At 36.3% G+C, this 16,959-nt stretch overlaps 1 long non-coding RNA gene across 1 annotated transcript; it reads left to right on the top strand.

Annotated features, from left to right (window-relative positions):
* Positions 1–4,096: 4,096 nt before the first annotated feature.
* On the top strand, positions 4,097–4,759 carry LOC144992471 (uncharacterized). The gene is made up of 2 exons (XR_013656446.1): positions 4,097–4,562; positions 4,730–4,759. It is a non-coding gene; the product is annotated as an uncharacterized LOC144992471 (long non-coding RNA).
* Positions 4,760–16,959: the final 12,200 nt, after the last annotated feature.

Below are 16,959 nucleotides of genomic sequence, written 5' to 3'. Positions count from 1 at the left end.
TGGTGTGTGGGGTCATGGGTTGTATTTGTTCATGGAGGGAGGGGGAGGATTAAAATGATGGGCTGGATTTTTTCTCTTATTATTTCTGTCTGTTTTGTTTTTAACTGGAAAGCGCTTTGAGCTGCAAAAGTATGAGCAGAACTTCCTTTATAAAGTTTGATTGATTTGATGGAATTGGTCCAAAATTTAAATGATTCGATTGCCCGGTTGTGACTTCGGTTTACCACTCTCTCAAATGATACTTCATAGGTAAAGGACAAGTTTTGCACACTTTAAACTTTAAATTTTGAGCATTTTTTTTTTTTTAACCAAAAGAGGGAGGTGAAAAAAAGGTCCTTAAAGTTCATATCACTTACATATTGGTTTCTTAGGAAGAATTATTGTACTTCTATAAAATTTAGTAGGTATAAACTTGTTAACAAGAAAAATATAGCCTAAAATGACAACAAGTATAGCTTAATTAAAACGAGACAGCTACTGTTTCACATATAGTCTTTCCAACGGTATCTCAATATTTTTAGTGAAGATTATTAAAACATTGTTTATGCCTTTGGCAAAGTCTTTCCCAATTCTTTCAGAAACGAGTGCTTTGGGAGATAAAAACACAGAAAAGAAAGGAGCAATGGAAAAAGAAAAACTAAATAAAACAGATTATTCTTCGAATTGTCAATATTTCAACCTCAGGTTACTCTTTTATTATCTGTTTTGCAGGATAATATTTCTTGTTCCATGATTTTATTCTACTTTTTTCATATGTTACCTTAACATAACTAACTGAAGTGAATTAATAGTGATAGAAACTGTTATTATAACCATTAGTCCTCTCTTTTTTTTTTTTTTTTTTTTAATCATCATTCTCATCACACTATAAGCTCGCTTGACCCCCTTTGCTACTTTCCACGACCACTTACTCACTCCAGGTCTTATTCACTCCAGGTCTCGCACAGCTAATGTGACATTTATCTGTAATTAGACCCTTACATATTTTAATAGAAAATGATATCCCTTAAGGTCTTCCTGTCATTTGCATGGGCAGGTCTGATGATAATCGGATCCTAGAAAAGCATTCTCGATGACATGGGCTGTCATCCCAAATTAGCAGGCGCAAAATCTTTGTCAGTAGAGTGACCTTCCAGAGCAGCGCTCGAGCTCGGGCAACACGTGTGAAAATAATGTACTGCGTTCACTTTATGCTTGAATACTACAGGCCTAATTAAATGTAATTATAAACAGACATGTTGCATTCTGCATTAATATACTTTATTAAAATAAACTACTAAAATATGAATTAATTATTACCCACAAATTAGATTAAGTTAGGATTTATTACCAGGGGCAGGCTCAAGCCTTTAACACAAAAAGTGCTTAACTAAGACAAGGGTTCTCATTTAACTGGGGGTGCTCTTTAATAGGCCGAAGCGAAAACTCTTCCTTTGAGAAAAAGGCTATCCCAAAAGTGCCTCTGAGTCTGATTATAATTAAGAATAATTTATAATGTCACGTTACAAGCAACTGAAGAGGTAGAAGGCATGATGAATGAATGCCCGTGATTATGAGACATATGCACATGGAAAATGGGTGGAAATAATGATCTGACCTTTTTTTGATCTTTTAAATGCAAACAGTTGAAGTTGAAGTGCTTTTACAGCACCCTACTTAACAATATCAAAGCTTGATCTTGAAAAAAAAAAGAAAAGAAAATCTATAATGTAAAATGAATGTGGTTCCATCATTAAAGTGGGATTTGGTCAAATATTTAAAGCTTAACACTTTTTTTTACTGATGTTTTAGAAAGCTCACTGGCTATGTGCCCGCAATTATTTCATTCATCATATATTTTTCACCAAATACCACATATGATCCCCTTCCTTAATCTCTCCTTCTCTCTTCAACAGGGGAACCTTTTGCTGAAGAGCGAGATTAAATCACCAGGTTTTTGACTATGGCAGATTGGGAGTAAAACGTGGGGACAAAGCAATTGCATTTGATATTGAATTGGGATTAAGGGACAACATTGACTCCCGTTCACACTACTCATTGTTTGGACTTCCTGCAGTGATGGCTGAAAGTCCAAAGCAAATTGAACAGGGCCTAACAGTTAACCTCACAAAGTGCAGAGTTGTCTTTTAAACTATTTTGAAAAAATGTTTTTTTTTTTTTCATTTTTAGGGTAGAGCAATCTGTTTGCAATGAAATGTAGCATGACACAGTACTGAACTAAAAAGACTGAACTGCCACGCTTCATTTGCTTTTGGTGAAAACTTTCCTAACTTAACATTATGTCTTAAAATTTACAGAAGGATTAAACATGCTAATTACCGCAGTTTAGTAATTCTGATAAAAAAAGTAAAAAAAAAAGCAAACATGTTGTGGATCTACGGGGACTAAAAATAGCGATAGCCATGCCCGTCACATTAACACATGCAGTTCTTCAACCCAGCAGAAAGCAGTGCTTGAATAAAGTGTGATGTGTTGTGACCCTTTTACCTCACACATCCTAAAATTCACCACCGTTGTTTCCCATCTTTCCTGTTGTCTAGGGGGACACGAGCTTGAGTCATAAAGTGCCGCACATCACTTTCTATCAAAGTTGTGATAGGCTTAGGTTCTGAATCTTAAAGTCATTTTTTGGCAAAAAAAATACCTTTTTTTGTAAGTTTGTTTTTATAAGTAAATTTAAAATAATACATAGTTCACATTTATAATATTTATTTAAAAAAAATAACAATGTTCCTTTAAAAACTAAGAAGCTAGAATGTGATATTGTGGGCAATGTAGTGTTTAAATGTTCACATGAATGACTAACATGGCATGACAACAAATGGCTGAAAGCTCTACAACGTCAAAACTGGTAAAGTTTGACAGTAATGTAAAATAAACCAAACAATAATTTCAGGATTTTTTTGTGTTTAGAAGATCTATTAATAACTACCAGGGGTGAGTATCTCCAATATTTTCCAGAATCCAGAAGCTTTTCTTTTATTAGTTTATTAGCTTTACAAAGAAAGCTATAAAAAAAAAAATCATAAATATTCTGAGGCTGGAAAAAAAACAGAACCAGTTGGAGTCATTCACAGGTTTATTTACATTTGAATTAGAAAAAAGATATACTAAATATTTTCTCCTTCCACAGGTGCAGCTAAGATGTTTGTTTTTTTTTTTGCCTCATATTCACACCCACATATATTTTAGAAACGATTTTGCAGATTGCAAGACTTTTTGAGGCAATAAACAATCAACTGCGGTTATGCATTATTTCCTCTTCCTATTAGACCTAAATGCTTAAAACTTTCATTGCATCCCTCCTAGTACCAATAGTCTGCTCCCTTCCTTACATGCCTCTCAGAGGTCTTGTTGACCTTATTATAAATATTTTGACCTTTTCATTTGTTGGCCTCTCCAGTAATAGACAAGGGCACATTACAGGTAAGTGATCAGTCAAACAGGATGCCCGACAGGGGCTCAGTTGGACAGAACCGCGTGTGGCAGAGCGGGATTTGAGCTGAAACGGAGTGTCAGAAATGAAAGCAGCAAGAAGGTAAAAATGAAAATGAGGAACACAGACGAGTCAAGCCCCCTCCTGCATGCTGTTCAGTGTCCAGATGACCGCTCTCACTTTCTCACAGCAGAAGGATTGCCCTGCCAGCAATTCAGTCTATCATGCTGATTTCAACAGCTGAGCAACATCTGCTCATTAGACGTGAAAGATGAAAGAGAGACCTGAAAAGATCAGAAAAAATCTATATAAAATCACATCCAACATACAATATCTCCCATATATTTGTGTTGCAAACCTCATGTGCTGCTTTGCATCTTGAATGCATAATCTGCACAACTTGCTGCACAAATAAGCCTTGAGAGAGCAACTGTTTGTAGTAATCTACGTGTTTCCCTCATCTGTCACTTTTCTTTTTGATCTATGGTCCTGCACTGAAGGTCTTCCTCTACATTATACTTTTTTTAATCTATATCTTCTCTTCGACATCTAAAATGTCACAGGATAATGTGCACAAAGCATTAACATGTATGAGAACCCGTAAATAAGGCAGAAAACAAACCTCAGCTCCTCCTTCTTTTCCTATTTACACCTGTGTAACCGGGACAGCCTTTATCTTATTTTATAATAGCACAAAATCTGTTCAAGGGTTACCATACCTGAGGGATCTCCAACAAACTACTGCATTACACTACTAGTCATAGCCCCTCCTTCCTTTCTTCTTCTTCTACTTCTTTTGACTCCCCTATATATTCCAAAGGCTACTGTTCCCCACCCCCTTTTGTATGACCTCCTGTCAGAGAGGTGGGTGCCATCATCCTAAAATCATTTTATAATCCCAATACATCCTATTGTTTATTGCCCTTTTGGGTTTAATTTTTATTTGTATAACTACAGCAATGTTTGTTTCTAACTTGTGATGTGATGATTAAAAGGGATTGATGGTTCAGGAGAGATATTTTGGGGATTCACTGTTAAAGCTTAAATGTCGATTTGTTTTGTTTGTATAGGAACTGGAGTGGGCAGGATCACACAGTGTATTGTTTTCTGTTTGTTTTATTACCAGGTATGTATGAGAAAAATGTGAGTGTAAAATGTGTTACAGAGCCTGTATAAGGTTTTAAGCTAGCATGCAGCGTGCGGCATAGCCCCTTTTGTATGACCTCCTGTCAGAGAGGAACTGGAGTGGGCAGGATCACACAGTGTATTGTTTTCTGTTTGTTTTATTACCAGAATAAAGGGAGGCTTCTCTCCAAGAGGTAACACTGTGTCACACCATATATTAACCAGCACAACGCAGAAAGCGACCGGTTACACCTGAATTTTGTGTTAGAGGAAGACAAGAGAGCAAGACCCACAGAACTGGATGAGAAACACTTCAGTGCACATTCCATACAAATGTAGACTTGTTTTGTTTTTTTCATTTTAAAGTGCTCATGGAACATACTGTATTTCTAGTGGAAAATGTATGACCTTCAGACAAATAAACCCAATAAATGCCATTCCTGATCTATTTCTACTCCAACATACTTAATGTATTAAGAAACATTTTACATTGTCAGTATGTATAGGGATACAAACAATGGGATTAGCTGTGAGTGGAATGATTTTGATTTTATCACCCTGGGCAGAGAGTCATGCCTCTCTGGTCTTTGACAAATACAGAGGCATGAGAAGATGAACGAGTCAGCAAGCACAAGACAGAGACAGAAAAGAAAATTAAGCCATCACTTCACCTACCTGAAGTTTAAATGCACCAGTGAGTCCACTCTTGTTCTGTCCTTATCTCCTCCTCACCAGCAACACTGGTGGCAGCCTGCCTGTGGTCCAGATGAGATTTTTCTTCAGCAGACATGTTGAGCCACATTTAAAGTAAAAAAAGAAAAAATATATATATAGCCGAATCTGAATTCTTCCCCCAACCCCTGCAATTGTAGGGGCATTTGGAGGGGTAGGATTGTTGGAAATAGTTTTTTAAAGGGCTAGCCCACGCGGCGGAGAGATGCCGAGCCCTCCGTCGCACTGTGCCGTGGAGGAGAAGCGCTTTTCTTCACCTTTTCTGACTTTTTGCTTTAGCATGACCTTTTTAAAGTTGAAAGGTCAATGTTTTTTTATGCATTTTCCAAACGCAAGCAGCTCCACACTAAAGTAGCTGACCCCTGGCTATTGATGGCGTCATCAAGTGAGAGTAACGCCAGTATTCGAAGTCACTATTTTTCCATAACTCTCTATTTGGAGATCTAAATGTAGGAGTAGGGAGAATCCGTTGGAGTTAAGGGAAGAATACAGATTCTACCAAAGCTTTCTTGGCATGTGGTACAGATTGATAAGAATTTACGTAGAAAAACAAACAAAAAAAGGATCTTGAAAACTGGCACGTTGCATCCATTAGCATAGAATAGAGCAGAGCACTGACTCAAAGTTTAAAACAATATTCAAATCTGTAATATTTTTGGCATAATCACACATTTCCCCCTAGAAAAGTGCTTTGATTTAAAACTATACAAAACCTGCTTTGTGATGCTGGATGTACCACCATGTCAAAAGCCTAAAATTCTACATGTATTTGCATTGGCCTGTCAAAGCTTAAATGTGAAACCTTTTTCTTTTATGTAAGTGGTAAAAGCAGGCTTCCAATTAAAGACATATTAGGACCACTAATCAAAGGAGCAGCTTAAGTGTTTGCCTTTTGGGAATGCCAAACTCAGTTTCACAAAACCATAGATTTTTTTTTTTTTAGGAAAAAAAAAGTTTTATATGCAAAAATAAAAAGCATTGAACTCAAACAGAATATCACATTAAAATGATGGACTGTATATTGTTCAGTGTTACAGCCTTATAAAAATGAAAGCAAACACATTTGTTTGCTTTTACACAATTTATCTCCTGGATACTGTTTTGTCCCCTTATACCTGAAGATATTAATTCTGTCAACCCGATGAAAGATTTCATTATAAGTGCTAAGGTCAGACACAATGTTAAATGTGCACAGATGCATATGCATAAGGACTATGCCTGGTTTTAGCTGGGCCTTTGTATAGTCCTATATTGTGTGCTTAATATTTGCTTTTGTAGTCTTATGTAGTCAATTTTCAATACCCTTGAAAATTGGCTGCTTTAGGCATAATCAACCTTTTACATTGTCATGAGAGACTTGCACAACTCCATTTAGGGCTCACTTTAGTTTTTACAAAGTCATTGATTTGGTCAATGATATAGGCAGGTGTTTTGTAATCTGTGCTCTCGTAGCTGTGTATTAAAAGAATTGTCTGATCCGTACGTACTAAAGCAAATAATGCCTGCAATAATTTTAGCTTTGCTAGAAATATTGCTTGCAGTTATGTTCTCTGAGGAAAATCCCCCAATCTTAAAAAATGTATTTTCAGTACACTAGAATCTAGTGATTTTTTGCTTGCTGTTGTCCTTCGGAAACCGTAATTCGTTCTGGAAGTGAGTTGAGTAAATACATTTTAATGACCAATAACTAATGTTGATGTTGAACGACTTAAGATCCCAATGGAAATTTGATGCGCAGCTCCATTCCAATATTTAAAAGACCTTATGTCATATTTCTGACAGGCAAGAAACTGCAATTATTAATTTCCCCTTCATGCTCAATTTTCAAACAGTTGCCACTTTCGTGAATTAAAAGGGACTCCATCCGTACATCACTACCGAATCTGAGTCCCTGATTGGTCAATGTTCAACCTTGTTTAACTGGCAGGGTGTGTTGTACGTAGAGGCCGAAAACGGTCGTAGAAACTTGCGCAGCTACGCATGAAAAACACAAGTTTTGAACATGGAAGTCCAAAATGCACTTTTATGTACCTTTTCATAGACTTTTATTGGAGGTGGCTGCTTGAACGCATGTTGGAGAGGGCAGTGCGTATGCAGCTTTGTAAATATTACCTACAGAGGAGAGGAAATAACATTACAGGACAGAAAAGCTGCAATTTGTTTGAATTTATATAATTTCTTATAGTATTTTCCCGCCTAGATTGATAATTGAGCAGATTATTTGCCTTTATGACTGCGTAACAACTAATCTAACAATTGATAATGAAATGATAACATAAATGCAATTAGAACGTTTATTATGTACTGGCCAATCTCTGGCTTTTCATACTCAATCCTGAAATGAGCTTAACGATGAATTTAAGAAGACACAAACCCCATTTGTCAAGTTAGAATGCTCTCTGTAATTAATTCTAAGTTAAAACAAATTATTCCCTACAGCATCTTAACACAATTAAATAAAATTGTCTAATCCCATTCCTCCTCCTTGTTTTCTGTCCTCGGGCGAGATGTGGCCACAGACATACAATGTTGTATGTGCTCAAAAAAATCATTTAAATCATACCTTAGCATAACCCTCTCATTATATGTCACAGAGCAAGAATGCTGCCTCTTTTCTGCCACCTCTTCCAACCTTTCTATGAGAATAGCGAAGTGTTTCCAAGCCAGCGGAGAGAGACATAATCAAGTGTTCACCACAGGGGATCATCCAAGTTGAACTTACCTGTAATAATGCTTACATACATTTTTGCTTCATGCCCAACTGTATACTTTTTTTGCATCGAAACAGGAGTATTTGTATTCTAAAATTATATTTTTTTAATTTTCCAAATAGTTATAATCTTTCATAGGTGAGTGTGTGTTATAAAAGTATTTGCACGCAAGTCTTTTTATACACAAAAAGGCTCTGCAACACCACAGCCCAGCCAAGTTCTCTATATGATCTGACTGCATCTCTTTTGGCTGCTGCACATAACTGCAGCCGAAGCATTTCTGAAACTTCAAAGCCTTTCTACTCTCTTAAGTTCCTCTTTCTATTCATACATTATAATATTCTGCATAGGAAATAACAGGTTTGCAGATCTTCTGGGCCATTTTCATGTGACTGGTGAATTAAGTTTTCATTCATTTTCGATCCTCTTTATGAAGATGTTAAACATTCTCTGGCTGGGAAAGCATCACAAAGGAACTCAAAAGTATTCTAGCACAAAGTCACTATGAAATAAATATATATATATATATATATATATATATATATATATATATATATATATATATATATATATATATATATATATATTACTAGATCAAGTGGGGAATTAAAGTTACGTTTCAGAGATTCAAAAACACACACAGAGACATGTGCTTAGCATAAAAAAGACAAAAGGGAAAGATGAATTGTTGGTTTGCGTCATGGAGAAAAAAAAAAAAAGAGAGAAAGGAGAAAGAAAACCTGCCCGTGTCAAAGTCGCCTCTCTACCACAAAGCTCCTGTGGCATCACAGACTGACAGGTCTTAGTTCCTACTGATCTGTAAGGTTGAGTGACAGCTACTGATCCTGCCTGGAGTGTTGCCACTGCTGCGCTAGCAATGCCTAGAGTTTTCTCCTTTTTTTTCTTGACAGAAAAGTCATTGAAGGGGTTAAATGTTTTGCAGTGTGCAGAACAAAACCAAGCACTAACTCCTGAAGATCGTAAACTACGAATGGCACTTGTTTCAAGGTAAGGTGTCATTTAAAAGTAGTTCATTGAAAATAAGAAAGTTGGAAGAGAGATGTTGCTCATTCAGTTTTTCTTTTTTTCTAGATGCTGTTTTTTTTTTTTTTTTTTTTTCCCACAGAATGTGTCACATTATTGATTTGGTTACTTCTTATGCTCTTGGTATCTTCCTGATGGATTTGTTGTGTTTTGCAGCTTAAAGACCTTTTCGGGTAGAATGCAAAAAGCACACTGCTGTCTGTGCCCCGAAGCCCATTATTTTCAGTGCAAAGCACAATGACAGTTAGTCCTAACACCCAACAAAGACCTCGCAAGGTGACAATGTTATGATCTGTGATACAAGGCATCCATTCAGAGACAAGGGGAAAAAAATAGAGGTAAAAACTCTTGTAGTGGTTTTATATATGTAAGGGAGTGGGGTAATATCTGTGTTTATTTGTCAAAATATATAACTTGACTTTGTGACACCCCCCTCCTGATAGTGCATCTGCCAGAGAGTGTTATCTCAATGCAGAATGGGTCTTTCCAGACCCCTATAAATAATTTTTTCTAAGCTGCATATGTCTTGTTGGCATCATAAACAAGAAGGACACATAAAGCACTGCTGTGTACAGTGTCATATTTGTTGTGAAAGTGGCATAGCTACAACCTACTCTACTTTCATAGAAAAATATCTCTGACCTTCAGTTGTGGGTTCACAGCAGACATCCACCAATGCCAAAATCACATATTGGATATCTTCTACGCAATGAAATAAAATTGGGACAAAAAAAACTGTCCAATTTTCAAGTTAATCATGTCACTTTGTTTCAGTCTTGTCCTTATAGACGTTAAATTTATCTAAAACATGATTCTTTTTGAATCAATGGAAAGGTAACTAGGGATAGACGATTCCAACCTTTTTCCTTTCAATACAATATTGTGTTTTTTTCCACATTCCACATCAAAAATCACATTAGCGGTGTTGCTGCTATGTGGCACTACTTTACTGCAGGTGGAGCAGATGGCCTTACCTTTAGCCGTGCATGAAAAGAAGCACCAAAGGACACTTCTGTGTCTCTCTCAGCTATCCTTTCTGATGCAGGGCTGTTGACTAGGCTTGTGCTGTGAACCTTTAGCTCCGACATATGTTGCTGACATAATCATGTGACCCGAAAGACTATCTAAAATATGCCTGAGAGAGCTTTTGCATATAAAGTGAATGTCTCAAACTCTCAGGAGTGGAAGTGTATGTTGTATTAGAGCAGTGGTGTAGCAATACTTAGGAAAGGTGTCAACTACAAAGGGTTTAGTGGCAGGTATCAAAAAATAATGGATACGCCCATCCTTAATAAGAACTTTGGCATTGTCAAACATATAGTTTCATCAAGCCTGACATAGCCTGTATGTGCATTGGTGCTGGCTGGGTACCTGCATGGTTTAACTACCTGGACATGTGTTTGTGAAGAGGGAAAGAAACACCTGTCAGGAGTGATGTGGGTTTTTCCATTGGTCTGGCATGTTGGCTGGTGGCTTGCCAAGTGTAGTTGTGTTGGCCTCTGTGCCATGCAGTTAGAGGTCATTTGAATATTTTCACAGACTCTGTAAGCTTTTAAGCTGGCTGACAAAACACTGAAAAGTGTTGTTCCTTTAGCAGGAAATCCCAATGACACAGAGGTGTGTGTTTAAACCTTGAACATTGGAGATGTCGCTGGCAGCACTCAAAAAACACACACTCTGTGACATACCGTAACTTAAACGCTAATCAGCTCATTCTGATGCAGAGAAAAGCTGCTTTTCTTCACGACAGAACTGGCTGATTTACGTCAATTGCGTAGGCACTGCACTGTGTTTGTTTTACTTGTCTTCCCATGTGTGAAACCTACTATATAAGATTTTTTTTGACAAATAGGGCCTTCTTCAGGAGCTGGTGAATTTGAACATTACAGGTTTTGTAAATTGTCCCTTTGATGTCTTGACATTTTATTCATAACTTGTAAACTATTTTGATTTACTTTCATTGCATGAGTCATTGTCTTGAGGTTTTTTTTATGTGTTTATTCTTGTTTTGACCAAATTGATGTTTTAACCTCTTGATTTAATAACAGTTTCCCAACTAAGGACAGTCCTTGCAACAAGATATATTGGCACAAAATTTGTTGCAGATTTTCTTTTTGATGCTCTGTTGATCTATTTAGCTCTTCCGCACATTAAGCACAGAAACATTTCTATCAGTGTCTTTTGTTTTGATTTTATTTGATTTTCTTAATTTGTCGAAATATATTTTCTGTCTTTTTTCAATTTAAACTGCCAGATATGGAGAATATTTTATGCCACTATCTGCCACTGCTAATAGTCCAAACTGCACTTTTAAAAAAGTACAAAGTTTTATCCAGTGATTTTAAGAACACAGCCTAATTATTGTGTGATTTTCTTTGTCACAATTTCTGAATATTTGATCTATAGACTGATATTTTCTCTCAAAAAGGTATATTTGCTGTTTTGAGATATTTTTTGTTCTTTTTTCCTATGAATGTGTGCCATCTTGCCCTTGTTTCAGGTTTACATTGTCAATGAACTGATAGTTGCCTTTTTTGACAGTTTCATCTCTTCAGCAAGATAGTGTTTTGTTTTAGTAACCAGATCTACAGTTTTATGGCATTTACAGTCTGAAATCACCCTTTGCTTCCTGCAGTCTAACAGTTGCACTGTTCTTGTCACACGTCTGGGATTGTATGCGTAAAAGTAAAAGCACCTACATATTTAAAGAAGAAAAGCGACACAGTGGGGAGTGAAACGATGTTTTATGTGAACAATGTTGCTGTGAAAAATAAAGTCACACCTACTGTCACAAAGGTGGAGAAGTGCCATGAGGGCTGCCTCCACTGCCTTAAGGGTATTGAAGAGATATCACTCCAAACTAAATGTGGCAGCTCTGATAGATGTTGATTTATGGTGCCCCTCTTGCCCTCTGCAACCAACCTGTCCCCAACATCAGAATGCATTTGCAAGGTCTGTATTCAGTATGAACTGTCACCCACTGAATGATTTTTTATTTTCCTGTTTTAGGTCTAGAATATTTTTACTTCACAACAAACAAAAAAAAAAAAGGAAGAGAAAGTTGAGCGTTTTTCAAAATGGTTCACAGGTACCTTTTATTCTTATATTAAGCTAATTTGTACGGAGCCCGTGTCTTGACATGGTTAAATAAAATATATCTCGCTCCCACAAATTAATATCTTGATCCCAAAAAACAATATCTCGTTCCCACAAAATATTTAAGTTGTGCGAATGAAATAATTATTCACGTCATAAGTCACTCATAAACACGGATATGCTCTCCGTCCTGCCGCTAAAAACGCTTTCAGCGGTAACTTCCGTGTCTCTGTGACCCACATCCGTTCAAGAGGGGAAAATAAAAAACAAGAATGATCAATTAATTACTGTCTCAATGAATATAAGAAAAATTTCATAAAATTTAGGATGCCCAAGCTTGCTGCTTCGCCATACCGCAGCGATTCTCCGGACAAATCTCCTGGCTCCGCCGCAGAACTCTTTTGCTTGTCATGCCAGCATTAGGACAGCTGGCTGGCCGTCTACCGGCCAGCCAGCTGCGGTATGGGATCTTGTAGTTTTGGTTTCGACCTGGAATATTAATATTCAGGACTTGTCTTTTTTTTTCTTCTTTTAGGACTTGTCTTTTATTAACATACTCTTAACATACTCACTTTACATCCGAAGGCTAGTAGGCTACATGCTACCTAGCCCATCACTGACCTGTTTTATTTGAGCGCACCAGTCACAATTATTCATGGATGGATGGATATTAGAATGCTTGTTTCTTATGAAATCTTATGATATTTTTCTTATTTTCATCGAGACAATAATAAATAAATCATTCTTGTTTTTATTTTTCACTTCTTGAACGAATGTGTGTCAGAGAGACACGGAAGTAGCGGCGGAAAGCGGCTTTTGCTGCAGGATGGAGACCATACCGGGATGTGAATGAACGCAGACGTGGAGACATGATTCCTGGTGCATTTTAAAATAAATAAATCTGATCTCTAAACATCCTCAGTGTCTTTCATGCAATGTAATGAGACACACACATACAGAAATGTGGAAGTATCTGCTGTAAATCCAAGTGTCGCTAACATCCGTGTTTATGAATGACTAACTACGTGAATTATTTCGTTCGCATGAATTAATTATTTCAAGTGAACAAAATATTAATTTGAGGGAACAGAATATTGTTTTGTGGGAACAGAATATTATTTTGTGGGAACAAGATATTAATTTGTGGGAGAAAGATTTTAACTTGTGGGAACGAGACTTTTTTTTATTTGATCCATGTAAGAACATGGGCTCCATATAATTCCAACTAAAACATGTATTTTTTAAATAATATTCTTGTTTATTTTAAGTATTGGAGAATACACACGTATTCTATTCAGTTTTTGAAACATTTATTTATTTGTCAAAAGTTTTATATTTGTACTAATGTAAAACATCACACCCCACTGCCAAATCTATTATCATCAGCCCTCCAATGGTCTAACCTATTTTTGTGCCATTGGCAGCCAAAGCACAGCTTTGGCTGAAAAGGAATCCCAATGGTGCTCCTTTGTTGCAAATTGCTTTCAAGTTGCATTTACAATAGACTTCTACTCATGTCTATACCCAACTATTCATACATAAGCTCACATATATATCTGCCAGGTCACTGTGTAATTGCATTCTCCACTCGGCGATGTTCAGTCAAAACATGTCTGATCCAACAGCTGTGAGTAGACTTAACAGTGATAGGGCTTAATCATAAATATACTGTGGTTCCTTTTTATAAAAAAACAGTTTGTGTAGCAAAATGTTGGGTTATATTTTGCATCTAACAAATGTTAATTGTGGTGACAAAGATTTCCTTATGTGGAATATATATATATATATATATATATATATATATATATATATATATATATATATATATATATATATATATATATATATATATATATATATATATATATATATATATAATCTTTTTTAATTAATCTACCACTGCAGATTTCATAGGTTTCAAAACTCACTTTTCACAACATGCCAAATGAGAGACATATGCCTGTTAGCAAATCCACTGCACGCTTAAGATGCACTGTGAGGCCATCTCCAGGACATGCGAGGATAATCTGGTGGATTAGATTGCAAAAGGTTTTGAATGGCAAATATTTTAAGACTTAATTTGGTTGGGTCAACTTTAATCTGCAGTTATAAGAACAAATTAGAAACAAAAAATCAGATTGCATGAAAACATCACACAGTTGATAACTTTTCTTCATTACTTCTGCAATGGGTGAAAATCACTGTTTTGACAAAAGGGACAGTGGTGGTGATGCATGAATGTGTAAGGAGGAGGCCAATCAAAAATGTGGTATTTATTAGTGTCATAAAGAGGCTATTTTGTAGGACTGAAATTAATTGCTTGATCTGACTAATGTTAACTGATCATAAATAATTTAAATAAATACCGCAAATAACAGGCAAAATTCAACAAAACGATAATTTCTTGCATTAAGATAAAGTGAACTCTACCAGCCCTAAGCTTGATCAAAGTCACTTTTTTTAATACAGCAACTGATTTGATAAAGGTAAAATTGTCCTACGTCTATAACAAATTGAAAGATCTAAATCTAAAGGAGAAAATGATGGAGTGCAACTGAAGTTAAAGTAAATGTCAGCCTCTTCACAGTAAAGAAACAAAGTCAGATCTAGGAGTGCTGCAATATGTTATGGTAATTAGCAAACATGCAGTAGATGTGTTGTGCTATTTTTTCTGTTCAATCATCTGTGAAGTACCATGGTCTGAGTGTGCCCTCCCAGCAGGTGGGTGTGTGTCCTAGCTCTGTTATCTCAGCAGTTATTCATTGCGGCAGGTGCTCTTGCTGACATTTGTTGGGCGGGTCTTCAGCCTTTGTCTTGTGTGCCCCGAGGGAGGGCAGCAACCATCACTTCATTGCACCTGATCCCCTATGCAGCTCATGTATTGGTCCATTAGTCTACCATCCTCCTGCTATTATACAAATGGCTGCAACAATTAACATGCAGAGTTGCATCTCAGCTCTCTGTATTGTATTGTATTTCTCGCCATAAAATGAATCAGTGTTATACATATGATTAATTAATCATTTGTAACACCAATGATTAATTTGGAGATGTATGTATTTCTTTGAGAAAATTTAAAGGAAATAAAGAAAATTACTTTGCATTTAGTATTAATATATCAAAACTGTTTCACAATCATAATGACTAAAAGTTAAAGATTATGACAAAAATGGAGGAAACTGATTTTCAAAGGTAATTGTGCTTCAAGACATAGTGTGAGGAGCAGTATCACAGCTAACCAGGTCCACCTTTAGAATAAATCAAATTTAACTCTTAGAGAAAAGCAAAACAAAAACAAAAAAACAGCTGATATCAGTAACATTTGACACAATTACAAAATTAAATGAAGACCTAACATTTCACAAAATAGTTTATTTTAAAGATGTGTGTAAATATGTTTAGTTTACACACATTCAGAGCACAATAAACCAGAAGATTCTCATTTTTGAGAAGTGAAATTAGATGGATTTGATTCTCATCTTCTCTTTCAGCCAACATGTCTCATTGTAAAGACACCTGCTGTGTGAATGGGGAAGTGTATGGCTCATCCTCTCAGCCAGTAAAAGAGAAAGAAGCTCCAGAATAATGTAGGCGTCTCCTTGATCCGCATTGAATCACAGTACGTGAGTTTGACATCTGAAAATGCATTTGCTACTCATTTATTTAAACATCATATTTCAATGTGAATCAAACTTCTAGCATAAAACTGGAAACAGAAAAACTAAAATAAAACAAAAAAATCTCAATACTTGATGAGTCCAACTAACAATCAAAACAAATGGTGAGTTCACTAAAACTCAGACATCAAAGAACAGTTTACTGATGATCTTATCAGCCAACTAGCTTTGACTTTGACGGATTCAAGAGATTCTCCCAATCCCTGAAGTGTGAATGTTGTTTTGTCGAATTTAAAAAACTCCAGTTTTCTTAAATTCTAAATAATTTTGAAAACATTGTGACGCAGGCTGCAAACCAGAACAAGGTGACATTATATGCGACAATTTAAACGATTGGGAAAAACGTTATTAAGCATCTATTTAGAAATATTGTACGTGCAAAATCCAAAATTTCTCCCAAAAATGTATACTATACATCTTACATTAATATTAAGTATGTTTTTTTTCCAGCTTGACTCCTTGTGCCACCCCCAGGAAGATGCTCCCTGGACCTAAATGCCCATGCCTAGATCCGCCGACATCAACTTTAGAAACAGAGTGTTTCTTTGTGGCCATCACTTGCTGTAGCTTGCTATTTTATTTGGACTCATTCTCTTCTAACTTGCATTCTACCCACCCTTCCCAGTTAACCTAATTCCCTAAGCCCCTTTGCTCACCTGTTTTTAATCCCTCATGGGTTCTGCGGTGTACTGTTCTATTCTAGTCCATCCCTGTTTTCCAGATCTTTTCTCTGGAGATTTATAGAAACACAAATGCTGTATCAGGTTTAAAAGAAAACAGTCAAACAACATGAAATGTGAGAAAAGGTTTTCATGCCACAAGATTGGCTTGATTTGCAGATAATTAAATCAATTCAAAGTAATACACCATTTTCCAAGCATCTTGGTACCATAAACTAAGATGATGGATTCTAAATAAAAATCCTGGCCTGAACAGCACAGTCAACAGCAGCGCTGACAAAACTGAAAACCCTCTGACCTGATAGAATCATCACCCTAATATAAAAAATCAGACTTGCGGACTTGTCTTTTCAGTAATCTAGTACACTTGTGAATCATGGGCCATCAATAAGGACATCCATAGACACATGAGATGAGATGCTACCAAAAAATCCTGAACATGTCATACAAGTACACAT

This window comes from Oryzias latipes, chromosome 6 (assembly GCF_053564925.1).
Source record: "Oryzias latipes strain Hd-rR chromosome 6, Olatipes_Hd-rR_3.1".
NCBI lineage: Eukaryota > Metazoa > Chordata > Actinopteri > Beloniformes > Adrianichthyidae > Oryzias > Oryzias latipes.
Note: the sequence above shows the minus strand (reverse complement) of the source record. Positions and strands in the feature narration are given on the sequence as shown.